At 35.7% G+C, this 16,052-nt stretch overlaps 1 long non-coding RNA gene and 1 pseudogene across 1 annotated transcript; one reads left to right on the top strand and one right to left on the bottom strand.

Annotated features, from left to right (window-relative positions):
- Window positions 1-5,295, bottom strand: part of LOC131238862 (probable proline transporter 2) — a 191,683-nt pseudogene extending 186,388 nt beyond the window's left edge.
- Window positions 5,296-14,810: 9,515 nt separating this feature from the next.
- On the top strand, window positions 14,811-15,712 carry LOC131241524 (uncharacterized). Its single transcript, XR_009169092.1, has 3 exons — window positions 14,811-15,099; window positions 15,288-15,490; window positions 15,582-15,712. It is a non-coding gene; the product is annotated as an uncharacterized LOC131241524 (long non-coding RNA).
- The last annotated feature ends 340 nt before the right edge of the window (window positions 15,713-16,052 follow it).

The following is a 16,052-nucleotide window of genomic DNA, read 5'->3' as shown; positions in this document are numbered from 1 at the left end:
AGGCAGAATACCTTAAAAAGGTATTGATCAAGTATGAGATGTACCAGGCAAAGCTAGTGAACATTCTCCATGCGACTCACTTCAAGCTTTTCTCAGAATAATGTCTTAAATCAAATGAGGAAAAGCAGGTTATGTCTCATGTGCCTTATTCGAATGCAATTGACGGTTTAATGTATGTCATGCTCTGTACAAGACCTGATATTTAATAGGCAGTCAGTGTTGTGAGTAAATACATATCAAACCTCGGCAAGCAACATTGAGAAGCAGTGAAATGACTACTTGATACATTCGAGGTACGAAAGACTACGTCTTAACTTTTGAGAAGACATGGGCAAAGTTGGTAGGGTATGCGGATTCAAACTACGCAGGCAGTGTGGATTTTAAAAAGTCAACTTCAGGTTACTCATTTGTACTAGCGGGTAGAGCAGTCAGTTGGATGTTGAAGCTCTAGTCCGTGGTGACTCTTTTCACAACTGAAGCAGAATATATGGTAATGATCGAAGTATTTAAAGAAGGTGTTTGGCTTAGAGTCATGATAAATCAGTTGAGACTTCAGCAAAAGGTTGTGCCTGTTAACTGTGATAGCGAGACCGCTGTCAATTTGGCTAAAAATTCTATTTATCACTCACGTACTAAACACATTGATGTTCATCACCATTTTATCCAATAGGTGCTTGAGGAAGGAGACGTAATGCTAGACAAGATTCGCACCAGCATGAATCCAGTAGACATGCTTACCAAAGTTATTCCTACAGAGAAGTTCAAGTTCTATGTAACTTCTCTAGGCTTAGCGATGACATAATAGAAGGACGGAGTGTGCACAAGAAGCGTTGATGAAGCTATGTGAGGTAAAGTAAAAGAAGAGGAGAAAAAGTTATATATTTGAAGATTGAAGACATGGTGGAGATTGTTGTTGTCAGAAATGTCTCCAAGTAAGCTTCGATGTCATCGAAGCCAGCTCGATGACATCGAAGAAAACTCGATGTCATCAATTTTTTTGGTATTTTTAGGCTATGGTTGTTGGACAGTTTTTGTCCTTCTTCGATGACATCGAAGCTAGTTCGATGTCATCAAAGGTTTACGCAGATTTGTTTGTAAAATCGCAGATTCTGCAAATATTGTTTCTGATTTTGTTTAGGTTTATTTCTAAACCTATAAATAGGGATGTATATGGGACAAGGAGCTTTTCTAAGAGGTTTTAAGTATTTTTAAAAGGATTCTAGGGTTTCAAGGGGTGGAAAGAAGTTGAGGTTTGATGATTGCTCAAGTCGGGTGAGTCCTCCATCTTTGTAATCTGTGCTTTCATAGTAGAATTTCTATTGCTTTGTACTGTGGTTTTTTCTCGTAAAGGTTTTTCACGTTAAATCTTTGTGTTCTTTTGTATTTGCTTGGTGCTCTTGGATTACTATCTTAGATCCATATCTGTGTGATTCCATAGCACTAATTCCAACAATATATAACTTGTGCACAAATATCATGCTTCTCCCACGTTTCACATCCTTTCCTTTGGTTTTTTTCTCTCACCTCTTATTGTTCTTCTCAAATTTTCTCTGCCTCTTCATGTGCATTGCAAGTGGCACTGATCCCCTATTATGTATGACTATTTCTCTTTATTTGTTTATGCATGTCAACGTGTAGATACATGGATATGGGTAAGGTCTTTTTAGCTCATGTAAGACATGTGATAACTTAAGTTGCATGTTATGTGTATGCTCATGTGATGCTAGACTTGACCGTGTATGTGTACAGGCGTCTGTAAGTGGGTTTGCACGTCCTTACTCATGCCTCAATGGTGGACTCACAAGAGTTTTAACATGAGGTCATGGGTTCGAGTACCCATGGTGGTGAAAATCCACACCATGTGGAAAAAAAAAAAAATCCATACCTAAAAAGCCATACCTTGAGAGCTCTGCCTCCAAGAAGGATGAATCCCATGTACCCAAGAAGTAGCGTCAAGAATTGCAAGACCCACGTGATATAATACATTTCCTTTCCTGCCAAGCAAGGAATCAGATTATCAAAGCAGTTAACGAGTTAGCATTTAAGGTAGATGGATGATTGTGATCTCATTCATAGATGCAGGCCAAATCTTACAGCCACTATAGCGTCATGCCAAATGGAATAGACCCAAGGCATGACTAACAGTTCATCGACCTAAATTTACGAAGTTCAAATTAAATTTGAGTTTGAAAGGAGCATAATACCTGTATGAGATCGCTATCTTTTAGCAGAATGGATTTGAAATTTGATGGGATTGAGTGGATTTTAGTTTATACAGAATCGTGTGCATTTAAAATTGTAGCTTTGAGGTGGAAGTTTAAAAAGAGCCTTTATGAAGATTTTGAATTCCTTTAAAATCCAAAGCGTTATAATATCTTACTATCAGATGTCTAAAAAAATAAAATAAAAAAATAGCAAATCCCCATAAATCACTCCGAGTCCATCCTATTGAATGAGCTGTGTATTTCAATAACTTGACTAGACTCAGATCCAGAACTAGGTCAATTCACTGGTAGAATTGATCAAGTCTAATTGTCACAACTCAGTATATAATAATTAAATTAGGTATATTTAAAATAGTTAAAAGCATTTAAAACTGAAATAAAACGTGAAAAATAACAAAACGTTCATGTGGTCGTCATTGCGGTGCATACAGGTGAATACATTAGCCGCGAAAGTTGTGACTCAAACTCACAGCTCATGTTTTCGCTCAACTGACTTGACTTGGAAATCGTGACTGAATGACTCTTGTCCATTCTAGACCGAGTCGCATAGGCCAGTGTGTTTCGGAGTAAATCACTCGGATTCTCTTAGTTAAGCCGACTAAGCCGAATTCTGAGTTGAGCCAACAAGTTTTAGAACTATGAAATTTATATTACCAATGATGGATGGCTTGCAAGTAGGGCCCACATGATTGATTTGGACACCTATTTTCCTGGACGCTGGTCATACGACTTGGATAATTACATGATTTGACTCTTAAGGGCCATGCGCAATCAACTGCCGAACAAGAGCATGTAATGAATAGCAATGCATGTCAATGAACGAATTTGGGCGGTGAGATTAGAAGGGATTAGGTGGGATGGGATTCATCTGGTCCGGTGCCAATTCCATTCCATGTTTGGGAAGAATGGAGAAGCTTGGAATTAGATTAGATGAAATTGCATTGGGTCTCGTGCCAATTTCACTTAATGTTAGCAAGTTTTGTAGGTCCCACCATGATGTGTGGGCTATATCCACACCGTTCACCCATTTTGAAATTATTTTAGAGCATGGGCCAAAAAATCAGGTAAATTTAAAGCTCAGGTGGACCCCATCATCGAAAGCAATGGGAATTGAATACTTACCGTTGAAAACTTCTTTGGGGCCACATAAGTTTTGGATCTACCTCATTTTTAGGCCCATGCCATAAAATGAGGTTACAAAACAAATGAACGGTTCAGATATAACACGTGTGTTACTCTCAGTAATTTCAAATGATGGTGGGTATATCCATTCAATGTACCACCGTATTACCAACAAAGCATGGCATTAATCTTATCCCATGGCAACACGGGACAATCCCAGCCCTGGGTAATAATTACGTTTTTTTAATCCCATCCCACCCTTCTAATCCCACCGCCCAAACAGGCCCTAAAAGCAAATATGGATTGATGGGGGTGATCAAAATCGTTTCATACAGTGATTCTTGTGAGTTATGTTCTATCAAATAGAGGGCCTGAATGATGGACGTGAGTATAACTCCTGTTTGGGTGAGTAGATCCCATGGTATTAGGAGGGATGGGATCAATTTTAAGGTAATGATGGTGGTGTCAATGGATTGTCTTAAGATCCATGGGATTGCTTATATCCGGGAAAAGTTCATTGGGTCTGTTTGGCACGCCGTGTAATAATTACGTTTTTTTAATCCCATCCCACCCTTCTAATCCCACCGCCCAAACAGGCCCTAAAAGCAAATATGGATTGATGGGGGTGATCAAAATCGTTTCATACAGTGATTCTTGTGAGTTATGTTCTATCAAATAGAGGGCCTGAATGATGGACGTGAGTATAACTCTTATAGTATAATAAATTTAGATCATCCATTTTCTCTATGAATTGATCATAAGGATAAGTTAATCTGGTCACTATCATTTCTATGAGATACAAATAATGAAAGCTATGCACCACTGATAGATGGTCTATATCAATAGAAACTTTTAAATAAAATTATTCTGAAACGCCTACTTTCCAAGCCATTGCATAGATTTCTTGATCATCTGATTGATTTTGAGATTAGCGGGAAATCAAAGGTAGGACCCACACAATGGCGGTTGATGACCAAACCTTTTGTACATTAATCAAACTCGATCATCCATATTCCTAGAGTGAGATGTTTTAAAGGATTATTGGATCAATTGATTCTTAAGAGGCAGTCATATCAGAGTTGAACCTTACATTATAGATGGTCCAAATAAATAATCACAACATTATCAATATAACCAAAGCAGACGAATCATTTTCTCGGCCATTAAACAGAGTGCTATGGTTATTCAATCGAAGTGATAATTTTTGTTTTGTTTTAGGAGACCTGAAAATAGGGCCCAAATGATGGATGGTCTAGCTACCAATTTGAATTATCCATTTTCTTAGCTACCAACATGATAGTTTACATGGTATAATTAAATTGATTTATAATATTTATACCCAAACAGAGGTAGGACACACAAGATGGACAGAGTAGGTGGATGATTGGACCTTTTCAATATGATCAATCACGTCTGTCCATTTTATGGCATTGATTAGATGGAAGATCATATGATCAAAGTAGTATTCAATGGGCATGGATGATAAAATGAGTAGCTGACATGATAGATTGTCTTGAACGATGACACGACAAATAGTCCTATCATCAATCAAGATATCATATTTTCTTTGCCATTGATGAGATGAATAGAAATAACACTCAAAGTGATTCTTGACATTCATGAGAAATAGATGGCGGGTCTACATGATAAATAATCCAAGTTTGGGCCATTAAGTTTTTAGCTACTAATTAGATGATTTGGATTGCTAGATCATAGTAATTCTCTTAAAGGAACATAAGGTTTCTCTACATAATGGTGATAATTTGGAGACCTTTTTTAGTATCTGTAATATGGAAGATCTCTGTGATCCAATCATAATGAAAATGAAAACTAAACATACCTACATGATCTGTCATTGATAGTGCTTGTGGAAGGTAATGATGACAAAGTTACTTTTGTCTTCCTTCTCAACTACCACCCGGATGCACCGCTCATATGGAAAATCCATGTATGCCAAATTGAGAACGAAGTTGGGACTAAGAGATAAAATTTATAGAAAAAATGGTAGTGTCGTACCCATAAATAAACATCTCACCACTTACCTTTCCACACCTCAATAAATAAACACCCCACGACTTGCTTCTCCACACCTAGAGAGAGAGAGAGAGAGAGAGAGAGAGAGAGAGAGAAGGCGGCCTCTAACTCCTCAAATGTGGAGAGTATGGTGCACTTAAGGCCTATAAAACTATGTGCGCTATCATAACCTCATGGGCCTTACCAGATGCTTATCACCAAACTGTCCAAGCCCATAGTCTGGACACAGGTCCATGTGTGCCTCATGTTGTTGAAAGAAACATCCATGGCTAAGATCAGCCTCTCATCATCTTTGACTGATTTGGATCTTATCATGGTTATTTTCTCAATCAGGATTTTAAGAGATTTGGAACAATTATGAAACGGGAACCAATTGCACACCAAAATCTATGACCGAGTAATATAATCACATTGGAATCAAGAGAAAAATTATTACCATGAATCCCTTCGTTAACCTACATAAATGGGCGTTCACAACTCCAATGTTGTAACAAAAAAAAGAAAAAAAAAGAAAGAAAGAACGAAAGAAAGAAAGAAAAAAACAGAGAGAGAGAGAGAGAGAGAGAGAGAGAGAGAGAGAGAGAGAGAGAGAGAGAGAGAGAGAGAGAGAGAGAGAGAGTGAAATGCATAGAATTAGTGCAATATAAAGGCATCAATTAACTTTCTGTTATCATGAATAAACAATTCTTTCGCACATGTAGGTTTGTGTTGCATTGACAACAATCGTCAAGAGGAAATATATCTATATATATATATATATTAACATGTCCCTTTTCACTTTTGTTGGAGTACAATTGGCTCTTTAATCAAATGTAAGCCGTATCCTCCAAGATTTATGTGATCCGATCAGGTTGAAAAAGGGAAACTAAATAAACCTTTGTGATCTGCCATTGTTAATGCTTTCCCAAGGGAATAATAATGGAGCTACTTTAGTCTTCCTTCTCCTCCATCACCCAGATGCACCCATCATGTGAAAAGCCATATATGCTAGATTGCGATCAAAGTAGGGAACCAAGAGCTAGATTTTAAAGAAAATGTGGTAGTGTCCTACCCATAAACAAACACCCTGTGATTTTCCTCCCCACCTCTCGTAAGAGAGAGAGAGTATCCACACTACCTCTAACTCCCCACATGTAAAGACTATGGTACAATTAAAGCTTATAAAATCATTTTTGCGACCACAACCTTGTAGGCCACACCAGTGCTCATCACGTGGATCCAAACCGCCGATGAGTCACTGTCTGGACACAGGTGCCACGAATGGTCCACATTTAAGGACAATGTTTACATTAGGGTCATCCAATCAAATTGATGGGAAACCAAAGCCTAAAGCCCATGCGATGGATTTGTGCCCATGCGGAGTAGTTTGGGGCACAAAATATTGAACAGCGAATTGATAAAAACTTATTTTCAATGCTTATCACTGAAATTTGATATTTACAATAATTGTATACCATTCAAATCAATTGGCAAATCCAAATTATTAAGTACTTAAATTATTTTTTACCGAAAATACGGATAATTTTTTCAGCTCCCCTACACTAATCGGTCGTTGACCGTCTTTTCCTATAATTTGGGACTGTCAAAGAGACTCTGTATTAGGGACGGTTCTTAGCTGTCTCTGTTTGAGACTGTCAAGGATCGTCTCTATTAAAGACGGTCATTGACCATCTTGTATTGGTAATCTGAGACTGTCATTGACCGTCTCAATTATAGACAGTCATCGGCCGTCTTTTACAAGCTTCGTTAGACAGTCAAAAATAGCTTGTATTAGGGACGGTCCTTAACAGTCTCTATTTGAGACTGTCAATGACCGTCTCTATTAGAGACGGTCCTTAGCCGTCTTATTATGGTTATTGGAGACTGTTAAGGACCGTCTGCATTAGAGACAGTCCTAAACCGTCTCTAATGCTCAAGTCAAACATTAAGAATAAAAGAAATTATGAATTTCGAAAAAAAAAAAAAAAAAGTTAAAAAGCTTAGAAAAATAACTAACAATGTTTAAGAAAAAATCTAGATTTTTAAATAAAAATTAAGAACTTTTAATAATGTTGATAATTAAAAAAAAAAAAATCGATAAGAAAATGATATTTAGAAAAAGAAAATTTTAAAAATTAAACAAAATTGTAAAAAAATTGTCAAATTGCAAAAGAAAACTAGATTTTGTATTTTGAAAAGAAAAATTAAAAAGTTGTATAACAAAAGTGATATTTAAAAAATGATATTTTGAAAAAGAAAATTTTAAAAATTAAACAAAATTGTAAAAAAATTGTCAAATTGCAAAAAAAATATATATTTAAAAAAATAAAACTAGATTTTGTATTTTGAAAAGAAAAATTAAAAAGTTGTATAACAAAAGTGATATTTAAAAATGATATTTTGAAAAAGAAAATTTTAAAAATTAAACAAAATTGTGAAAAAATTGACAAATTGTAAAAAAATATATATTTTAAAAAAGAAAACTAGATTTTGTATTTTGAAAAGAAAAATTAAAAAGTTATATAACAAAAATGATATTTAAAAAATGATATTTTGAAAAAGAAAATTTAAAAAATTAAACAAAATTGTGAAAAATTTAACACATTGAAAAAAATATATATTTTATAATAGAATTCTATATTTTGCATTTTGACAAGAAAAATTGAAAAGTTATGTAACAAAAGTGATATTTAAAAAGTGATATTTTGAAAAAGAAAATTAAAAAATTAAACAAAATTGTGAAATATATATATATATATATATATATAAAGAAAACTAGATTTTGTATTTTGAAAAGAAAAATTAAAAAGTTATATAACAAGATTTCGATAAAAAATGATATTTTGAAAAAGAAAATTTAAAAAATTAAATGAAATTGTGAAAAATAGACAAATTGTAAAAAAATATTTTTTTCAAAAAGAAAACTAGATTTTGTATTTTGACAACAAAAATTAAAAGGTTATATAACAAAAGTGAGATTAAAAATGATATTTTGACAAAAATAAGAAATTAAACAAAATTGTGAAAATTTTGAAAAATGTAAAAAATGTATTTTTAAAAAAGAAAACTAGATTTTGTATTTTAACAAGAAAAATTGAAAAAAAAAGGATCTATACCAAATTGAATGGATGTGGCCTACAATACACAAGGTGGGATTAAAAACATGTAACGTGAAAGGAAAAAAGAAAAAGAAGAAGAAGAGTGTTAACTCGAGGTTAAAAAAATATACACGTTTAAGAAAGAGGAGTGCAAATCAAAGTTCCTCAATACCTTGGTAAAAAAGAAAATGGTCTAAATTCAACGGTAATATCAGATGGTTGAGATTATCCAATCATTGTGATATTAAAATAAGTGTTCTACCCAACAGAATAGTTGTGCCCTTCAACCCAAGTGCAGACCAAAGAAGATTGAATCATATAGATGTTTAAAAAGAATAGTACAAGTCAATGTTCCTCAGGATAGTCAAAAAGAAAATGGTCCAAATTAATCCAACGGCAATTTCAGACAGTTAAGATCATCCAATCAGTGTGAGCTTTGGAGAGGGTACAGGTATGCCAGGTGTTGCCAACATTAAGAATTGGTACCAAATGCATACATTAGTATAAGCCATTCTCATGTTATCATTTTTCGGCTATTAACTCGTCTCCAAAGCAATGAGATGTAAACTTGCACAACTTAGATATAGTTTAAGCTGCTTGTTAATTAAAAAGGAACTGGAATATAGTTAATTAAGCCAAATGGAATCTCAAAAAAAGAAAAAAAAAAGACGACCGACATCCATCCAATCATACCAAGTCCACCAATCAGGTGGCAGAGATTGTTCCATGAAAGGCATTCTCAGCTCTCCACCCATCCATAGTCGGCCCCCACATATTAGCTCCAAGGACTCTAAAACAGTAAAACACAACACATAAGTCTCACTAGAAACCCTAGAACTTGCAGAAACACAAGACATTGACACAAACAAAATTTTTTTCAAATGGAATCAAATTAATATCAGAGGTTAGTTTCCAAACACCACTAGTAGAATCGAACAATCTTTAACAAGAAAACAAAATCAAACCCTACAACCCCTGGAATTCAACATACAGCCTCATCAAAACAACAAAATTCAAAGGTGAAAAAATCATCATAAGAGCGATTTCATAACCCACCTGAGATTATTGAGTTCTTATGATTCGAAATCACTTCCTAATTATATGATGGAAAAATATATGGACGATGTCGATATACATAAAATATATCAAGGTGGGCCATACACGGTTAGAGTAACACCCATGAAGGAGTTATCTAAATAGTGAAATGGTACTATAAGGTCACCTCTTGGGAACTTCTCATGAGGTTAATCTGTGTGCACCCCACCATGATGTATGTAGAACATCAACACCATGCATTTGATATGTCCCATTTAAGTCCAAAAATCAGTCGTATATAAAACTCAGGTGAGCCATAGCATCTAAAACTATGTGAAGACATCCCTAAAACATATAAAAGCATTCAATTAGTGGGGCCCACATGAGTTTTGGATGTGTGTGAAACTTGGGCTGACTCCTCATCCAAGTGGGACACACGTATATAATGAATGGTTGGATCTATGAACCACATCTAGGTGGGCCCAATAAATGATTATGAATGTTTTAATGGGAGGGTAGCCCTCTCAACTATAGTATGTGGTGTGGCCCACCCAAGTCATGGATTGACTTTATTTTTAAGGTCGTGGCCACCATGGAATGGTGCATCTGACTAACAGGACAAATCCAAAGTTCAAGTGGGCCCACCATAGAAAAGAGTGGGATAGTGACACCCACTATTGAAACCTTCTTAGGGCCCGTCGCGATGTTTATTTGAGATCCAACCTGTTTATAAGTTAATACAGACATGGAGTTGAAAATTGGTCTGACCCCTCATCCAAGTGGGACACACATAATGAGTGGGTTGGATATGTGAATCACATTTAGGCAGGCCCAATATATGATTATGAATGTTCTAAGGAAACCCCTCCATTATATTATGTGGTGTGGCCCACATTTAGGTTGATGTTTGTGTTTTCCCTTCATTCATATATATATATTTTTTGATATTATGAACATGTTGGATGACAAATAAACATTACTGTGGGCCCAAGGAAGGTATCAACGGTGGAAATCATTATTCCACACCGTTTTGTGTGGCATGGTCCACTTGAATTATGGATTTACCAAAAATTTGGGATCAACCCACACCGTTCATCTATTTTTCGAGATCATTTTATAGAATTATCCAAAAAATGAATCATATCCAAAGATTAAATGGACCACACCACAAATAAGGGGAACGAATTGGCTCCTCCCCTACACCATCCAATGGCTTGTGGTTGGTGCTGTGTGGGCCCAACCATGATGTATTTTTACAAATACATGGATGAAGGGAAAAACTAAAATATCAACTTGATCCAAAACTTCAGTGGCCTCCCAAAAATTTTCAATGGTAGACGTTTAGTTTATATTATTTCCTATGATGTGGTCCACTTCAGATTTTTATAGGCTTCATTTTTGAGCTTATGTAATAAAATTATATGTTAAAATGGATGGATGGAGTGGATAAAATGAAAAAATCATGGTGGGCCCCAAAGGATTTACTTAGTATGCTTGGGAACGGATTGACTACTCCCCAGACACTAGCCAATGGCTGGTGGTGGGTGCTTTGTGGCCCCCACCATGATGTATGTGTTTCATCCATGCCGTCCATATATTTTTACAGATAATTTTACAATATGAGACCAAAAATGAGATATATCCAAATCTCAAGTGGACCACATTATAGGAAACAGTGTTGAATGAGCGTCGACCATTAAAAACATTTTGGCAGCCATAAAAGTTTTGGATCAAGCTGATTTTTGTTTTTTCCCTTCATCTGGTCCTGTATGACCAAATCAACAGATTGGATGTCAAATAAACAGTACAGTGGGCCTTAGGAGGATTTTAATGGTGGATATCCAATCACTATTGTTCTCATGTGGTGTGGACCACCTGAGATTTATATTCCTCTAATTTTTGGCATAAAGCTTTAAAATGATCTTTAAAAATGGATGAACGGAATGGATGAAACACATACATCATGGTAGGGCCCACAGAGCACCGACCAGCAGCTAGCCCAAATTTGGGCGCGCGCTCAAAACAGAGCCACGCGCGCCCTTCTCTCACTCGGCACGCTCCCTTCCCTCTCTCTCTCTCACCCCTGCCCTCCTTCGCCGCCCTCTCTCACTCTCGCGCATCCTCTCTCTCTCTCTCGGTCCTCTCTTCACCGCGCCCTCTCTCTGTTTCTCTGTCTCTCTCGGTGCTCTCTCTCTCATGCATCCACACGAGGTATCTCTCTCTCTCTCTCACTCTCTCTCTCTCTCAATCTCTCTCAATCTCAATACCGATTGAAACGATTTGGGGATTTAGGGATTTGGGGATTTAGGGATTTAGGGATTAAGGTGGGCCCTACTGAGTTTACTCAGTACAATAAGAGCGTACTGAGTAACTCAGTATGCAATCCGATTTCCTCTGCAGCATCACCATGATCTATGGCCCCACCATGATGTATATATTTTATCCATGCCATTCATCTATTTTTACAGATCATTTTAGGGCTTTATCTCACTCGGAAAGCCTTTTGGAGGACATGTGTGAGATGGCCATGCATGCTTATGAGAGTATCAAAGTTTCTCTTTTGCAGGCCTGTTCCACGAAAGGGGTTTGATACTCTGGCAGAGTTTAGTGAATGATACACATGTACACAAACATCTTTCAAGTAGCAGATTTTTTCTGAAATTAAAAATTCTTAGAACTCTGTTGATGTGGCCACTGGCTTTAAGATGGAATGTAAAGATCAGAGATTTGGACATCAGCAGTATTTATGCATTGAATTAGTCGTAATCTTTGATGTAATATTGGCGTGTGGATTCTCTAGTATTAGTTCATAATATAGATGCCAGACAGGCAAAGCTTGTTATACACTGACAGCTGCAAATATTTAAACTTATCTAATGTGTTTTGTGATGTGTTCTTATGCAAAACCAAAAGAAAATGTCATCTAGAAAGTTTCAGATATGTATTGATCAGGTAAAATATTTATCTTCCTTTAGAGAGATTGTGATACTTTAGCTGATTGGAAATGAAATTTCATGAAACATGATGAAGCAATTGCATCATAAGAATTCCAAAGTGCTGTATTTCATTTAAAATAAAATAAAATAATTCGTTGTGGTTAGGAACATATAAGGTGTGTTTAGATGCATTATTGAACTGAATTGCAGCTATTAGTCTAATAGAGTGGAAATTAGACAAGTTGTGATTTCCTCAGCAACTGTTTGGGCTCCAAATTGTGGTTATGTTGCTTCCAAGTTGGACTTGAATAAAAAATAACTACCAATTTTGTGGGTTGCTTCCTCATCATGAATTCTAGAAAATGTCGATTACTTTTGCCCATTCCTATAGATTAATAAAGTGAAATTTCACAATTAACTTTGTGCGTGATTTTTGTGTTTTAACCCATCATAGAGGTAACCCATTGATTGGACAATTGGAGTCAATGAGGATGTTGATTGGATGGTATACGGGGCTTCATACCAAATCTTAGTATATTGCTGATGAATAGGATCATTTCTATTTCCTACACATTTACACTTTGATTTTCAAATAGCCGATGAGTTAGAAAGGCCCATTGCTTGGTGATCTAGACTGTTGAGATGGGTTTTCATCGTGGATGGACCATGCTTCCAAAATTTGCCCTACCAAAGATCCTACCTCTCAAAAGTTTCTACTCCTTTTCCTATTTGCTTTGAATTGTGTTGGAACTAAGAGATTCTTTAGATACATCTATTTAACCTTATTTTCATTTGTTCTATTTGACTGCAGGAGATGATATCCAAGCCTGAAATTGGACAATCACAAAGGTTTTATGCATGAAACAAAGCTAATTTTTCCCTTCCTATGTTGCTTTACTATTGATTCCAAGTAGCTTTTTCTTTCTTCTTTATATAGTTTTTATAATGATTTGTATTTTTTAAAAAGGTTTCTGGGATATCAAGCTGATAAATATGGGTGGACCAGCATGATTTTTTTGAGGTTCTATATTTTTCTTTCTTTTGTTTATTTATTTGTTTATTTTTCCTGATATTAGTCCTAAACATATGCATTTCTAAATCTTGATTCTACACATCTCAGTTTGCTGGATTGAATAGTTCATCATTTCTTTGTAGGACTAATTTAGGAGTCGTTGGAGATGATAACCTGCTTAATGCGGTTTCCATTTTCTGTGTCACCTCAAGCATAAAGTGGATGGGTTTCACTAATGATGCTGATCCAATACCGATTTGGAGGTTCATCCAAACATGCCCTTCAAGTGGATGGGCATTCTCCATCTGCTTCCTTGCTTCCCTTTTTTATTTTCTTTTTTGGTAGTAGCAGCAACTTGCCTACTGATATTCCATCTCTTTTGAGGGTCCTGCAAAGGGTATAGACAAGATTGACAAAATTCTACATGCCTTTTTTTTTTTGTGAAAATCAATTTGATTTTAGTAGATGTGTAGTTGTTTTTTTTTTTTCTTTTTGGAAAATCAGGGACATTTGGGATGTTTTGAAGCAATTTATGCATATTTTTCGATTTTGAAGTTCATCAGATTTGGATTAGTTTAAAAAAGGAGTATTATGTGGGTTTTTTCCATTATATGTAATAGAATCTCATTTGAGTGCTTTTGCATTTATCAGTTCTTCAAGTCTGTGTAATCATTTGATGTGAATCCATTTGGATTCTACTATAATAATTTTTCTATTGTCAAGAAGGAAATCTCATATGGGTATCTCTCCTTTTGAACTTTCTTTGATTTGGTGAAAATCAATGTGACTTTAGGATGATGTGTGGGCAGTTTTCAATTGTTTTGGGATGAAAAACCAATGAAATTTGGGATGTTCTTAAGCAGTTTGATGCATATTGGTTGAAAAATGAAGTGTTCTGCAGATTTATTATAATTTTTTGTGGTTTAGATGATGGAATCTTGTGTGGGTGCTTTTGCATTTATCAATTCTTAAAATTTGTGGGATTACTTGATGTGAATCAATGGGAGTTTTTGATGATTAGTAGTTGCTTTTGGGTGTTCTTGGACTGAAACCAATGGAATTTGGGGCACTTTCAAGTTATTTGGACTTGGCATAATTAATGGAGTGTTGTACACATCATTTATGTTACATGTAAGCGAAGCTCATGTGGGTACTTTTGCATTTGGCAGTTTTTGAAGTTTATGTGATCATGTTATATTAATTGATGGGAACTTAGGATGATGGGTACCTGTTTCCAGGGTTTTTTTTTTTGGGACCAAAATAAAGGGAACTTGGGATGTTCTCAAGCAATTTGATGCATATGTATTGACCCAAATGTTCTTCATACTTGGATTATCTAAAAAATGGAGTGGTCATGTAGATACTTTTCTGTTTATTAGTTTTTGAAGTTTGTGTTTATTTGATGAAAATCAATGGGAGTTGAGGATGCCGGGTACTTGTTTTCAGGTGTTTTGATTGGAACTAAGGTAATTAGGGGCTTTTTCTAGTTATCTGATGCACATTGATTGATTTTAATGTTTTTCAGATTTTAATGATTGTATTTATATGCATGTGGTGTCCTCAGGTCTTACATGAACTAATTTATATGCATGTGGTGTCCGCGGATCTTACATGAACTAATACGACGCCCCAACTAGATTATGTGGAGCAAGAAAGAAGTTAGTTTTCTTCCCTTTACCATTGTTGTTTGATTGTTAATCCATGCAACGATTATTTTTTTATGCCATAGGTCTTGGCACTTGCTATTTTTCTTAGAATTTATTAGTTTAATAACCTAGCTATGTAAACTATTAGACTTTGTTTCATAAGCATAAATATGAATCACCTTCTTTCTTCTTTTTGCTAGGTGGCATCAAATCTAGATGTCGTAACAGATGTGTATGATTTCCTCCATTTGGTAAGCACCATTTCTAGTGAAAAAGAAGTAAGCAATGAATGTCTAGGTGCAGATGCTGATGAAAAAGAAGTAAGCAATGAAGCAGCCCGTTTAATCTGATCAATCTACTCCCTGGGGAGGTTGGAAATCAAATGATGTGTACAACAATTCAGGTATGGTTTGCACCAATTCAAGAGACTGTACATTAGGCATTCAATATATAAGACTAGAGTGAGACTGATTAGGCATTTAAATGTGTTGCAGGATGTTGTTTGAATTACTTGTCCTAATAGGTGCACAAGTTGGGATGGATTGGACTTCTATCTTGAGAAAATGCCATGATTTTAGGTAGTTATTATTGTAATGAAAAGTTAAAAAATTAAAAGAGAGAGAGAGAGAGAGAGATAATGAATTCCTGAAAAGAAATGTTCTTTATCATTTGGGCTGCTTTCGCCGGGTTTGATGCAGAAATCGTTGCCAACTTCACAAAAAGACAAATAACATCAGTGGCCACAGATTGCAACTTGGATTTAAACAAGGTTTGAGGTGTCATCAACAATACTCAACAATACTAATAGAATCCTCCAGGTCAGATTGTTGATTGGACCTGATTTCATTTAAATGATCTTGATAATCCATTTTATTTAAAAGAGCAGACCCGGATGTGCGTCGGAGCTATCCGGATGTTGAGCGGGGGTCCCTGGAAGGTGGGAACATTGTTATGACCATGATGAA

Source organism: Magnolia sinica, chromosome 3, assembly GCF_029962835.1.
Source record: "Magnolia sinica isolate HGM2019 chromosome 3, MsV1, whole genome shotgun sequence".
NCBI classification, from domain to species: Eukaryota; Viridiplantae; Streptophyta; class Magnoliopsida; order Magnoliales; family Magnoliaceae; genus Magnolia; species Magnolia sinica.
The sequence above is the reverse complement of the archived record's forward strand: the minus strand, read 5'-3'. Positions and strand labels throughout refer to the sequence as shown.